Here is a 3392-nt window from a genome sequence, read left to right as displayed (position 1 = left end):
CAGTCTTCCACCTCACAGGTTTTGAAACGCAACCCTTTAAAAACGTCAATTTTAAAAAGCAGTCTGTGTTCAAACCAGGGAAAATCTAGACAAACGAAGACATGGGTTTTTTTCATAATAGAACGAATTATATAACCCAGAAATCGTTTGCTTAAATTCCTCACGGTCTAAGAGGAAATCGTGGTTCTTCAGAGCCCTATTTTGCTAACTGCGTGAATAAAAACGGTTTTGTACATCTGTCTTTTGAAGGCTCTGTCAGGTGGATAGGCTGATTGCCATTTGCTTTATGCATTGTTGCATGTCAAGTATCATATCTTTGAAGCTGTGAAAATCCCCCTCAAGTCCTGCATGATCATCGAGCTCTCGAGCTCCTGTCGTTTGGAGCCAAGGAGAGAAGCCCGTGTCGCGACTTCTTGTCCCTGGAACCGGATCCGTTCGTTCTCAGGCACCATGATCCGATTTATATTGCTTCAGAACAGACAAGGAAAGACCCGCCTTGCCAAATTCCACTCGAGGAATCGGAGAAACATAAACTCGAATATGAGGTGCATCGGCTTGTCGTTAACAGAGACCCAAAATTCACGAATTTTGTAGAGTTTCGAACACACAAGGTGATTTACAGGCGATATGCAGGCCTCTTTTTCTCCATGTGCGTGGACATAACTGATAATGAACTGGCTTATTTGGAGAGCATTCATTTATTTGTTGAGATATTGGATCATTTCTTCAGCAACGTATGTGAGCTTGACCTAGTATTCAATTTTCACAAGGTATATTTGATATTGGATGAATTTATCCTTGCAGGGGAATTGCAAGAAACAAGTAAAAAGGCAATTATTGAAAGAATGACTGAGTTGGAACGGCAGGAGTGAGAAGCTTGCATGATCCAAGTGTGACATCTCCTAAGTAGCAGAAAATTACCTCCTGCATTATTCTTTTTTTTGCTGTTTCTGCTTGCAGTTTGACAACATTGTCATATTTTTTAAATATTTGATTGTATGACCCCATTATTGTCTGCATTGTTTTTCTCTGTTTAGTGCCTTATTATTTGATTTGATTTAATTAGTTGCATCTTTTCTGAGGTATGCAGGCTTTGATGTTCAACCTGAATTCTATAGTGCTGACAGTAGTTGGGTTCATTTGTTCTCTTCCGGCACATGTAATAGATTTTTTTTTCATGCTCTTTTTTTTTTTCAATTGAAAAAAAAAAATAAAAAAAATATTCTAATAATAAAAAAAAAACACAAAACATAAAATAAAAAGAAAAAATAAAAAATAAATAATAATTGCCCTCATTCATTCATACACTCACTACTTGTTCCCTAACAAATACAATGCTTTTTCAAATGTTTTAAATGAATTTTTTTGCAAGCCACTAAAAACATTTTGAAAAAGTATTGCACCAACAATAAGTACATTGCATGGGGACATGCAATATTTCTAAGTTGGGGGGAAATAAAAGTATGTTGGACTTTTTGTGAATTTATGGGCAAAAGTAGGATGTATATACTAACAAGTGAAATGAGATTGGTGTTATGTGTAGGACAACGAGAAGCTTATGCAGAAAGCTCAACATTACGATGCGACACCTTTTTCATCCACAATTAGAGTTATTTCGGAAAATAATTAAAAAAATGGACATTTTGTAAATTCTTGAAAATGCGCTAATTTGTTTTTGAGTCACTTCATACAGGAATGATCGATGGAGATGGCACACAAAGATGACAATTTTTATGCAGGAATGGTGCTAAGTTTTTCAGAGTATGCAAAGTGATTTTTCCAAATCACAATGAAACATGCATCATTGACGCTTGAAGGAACAAATTCTTCACTGCACATATCATGACATTTTCCACTACACACCTTTTGCGTCATGATTACTTCCCTTTTTCCTTCCAAACGCCTAGACCTTCCTTGTGTTGCAGCCCATCTTCCATTTCCTTATCTTTCATGACTTCATGCACGCCTATTTTTCTGAATCGCATACATCCATTTATCCTTTTTAGTTTAGTTTTGCCTTCTGAATAAAACTCATTCCCTTTCCATGATCACATTACCTTGATTTCCTAGCCATGCTGATCCATACTGCTTGTCCGTGAGTTCTTTCCATCTATAGTCCTACCAAATCTTTTTGTACAAACTCGCGTTGACTGATGTGGGATTCCTTAAGGCCCACCTTTCAACAAGTCTTGCCCCATCGACACCAACACCTTATCTGGGAAATAGACTAGAGTTCATTTTGAGTACCTAGAGGCTTGCATGCCTTAATGGCAAGCTCTCTCGCTGGCGATCATGGGAATACATCAATGTCCCTTGATCTTCAGATCTTGCAAGTGGCTCGACCTCGACACATCCATTTGCACTTTGCAAGATGTACTCCGGTACCTTGGCACTCATTGACATCAATGGTGAGTTGCCTCGCATTGGTTAACGGCATACATCAATGGCCGGTAATCCAATGATTTCTATTCATGCTCGACATCGACACATTCATTCGCATGTTTAGAATTGTACCATCGGGTTTGTAGCAGGTGAAGACTATACACTTTTTCATGACTCCCTCAGCAGTTACAGCAGCATGCATTATGATCTATGAGAGTACCACAGTACCACTCTCAGCAGTCACATTTTCCATGATTCAGCATCAGCAGTTCAGATTCCTTCATTCTCCAGGATCCAGTTACATCAGTCACATTTTCCATGATTCAGCATCAGCAGTTCAGATTCCTTCATTCTCCAGGATCCAGTTACATCAGTCACATTTTCCTGATCCAGCAGCAGCAGCAGCTACATTCCTATTGCATACTTCATCATTCTTGGGTAAGTAGAGGTATGTTGTTTTCTAATCTTTAATCATGCAATTCCTTATATGCTAACTTGAATATTTTGGAAAATTCCCTCACCATGCTACATTTCCTTTCATACGCCATGTTAAGTTGCATGCAGACATGCAACCAATTCAGTTGAGGGGGGGAGAACTACATTCACTACATATTCACTTCCATGATTCCATTTCTTCACCACTATCACTCCATTTACCATTCACCAACATTTATTTTCCAATGATACTTTGTTGCACTTTGTTTCATACACAATATTGGCATGCTTCATTAATATTACAAAAGGGCTTTCTTATGCACATTATGATTTCCAGTGAATGTTTACATTATTGAAGAAAAGAGAACAGAAAATGAAATGAATGTTGTTAACACAAGAACCAACATTCTTTGTATTCATGGTTGTCACACAAGAACCAACCATATTCATGGTTGTCACACAAGAACCAACCATAAGAAAATGTAAATTGTTACCAATGTCTCTCACATATCCTGGAAACATTTAAGACATCATCATGTAAAGCCAAAGTTCAATATGCCAAATGTTCTTAAAAG

General features: G+C 37.7%; 1 pseudogene across 1 annotated transcript; it reads left to right on the top strand.

Moving 5' to 3' along the window:
- The first annotated feature begins 365 nt into the window (after positions 1-365).
- Positions 366-1126, top strand: LOC149220115 (AP-2 complex subunit sigma pseudogene; annotated as a pseudogene). The gene is made up of 2 exons (XR_016248731.1): positions 366-906; positions 1091-1126. The product of XR_016248731.1 is annotated as an AP-2 complex subunit sigma pseudogene (transcript).
- Positions 1127-3392: the final 2266 nt, after the last annotated feature.

Source organism: Pinus tabuliformis, chromosome Q (assembly GCF_031772625.1).
Source record: "Pinus tabuliformis cultivar Carrire ecotype Pingquan chromosome Q, CPIR1, whole genome shotgun sequence".
Lineage (NCBI taxonomy): Eukaryota > Viridiplantae > Streptophyta > Pinopsida > Pinales > Pinaceae > Pinus > Pinus tabuliformis.
This window is presented reverse-complemented; position numbering and strand designations above follow the sequence as displayed.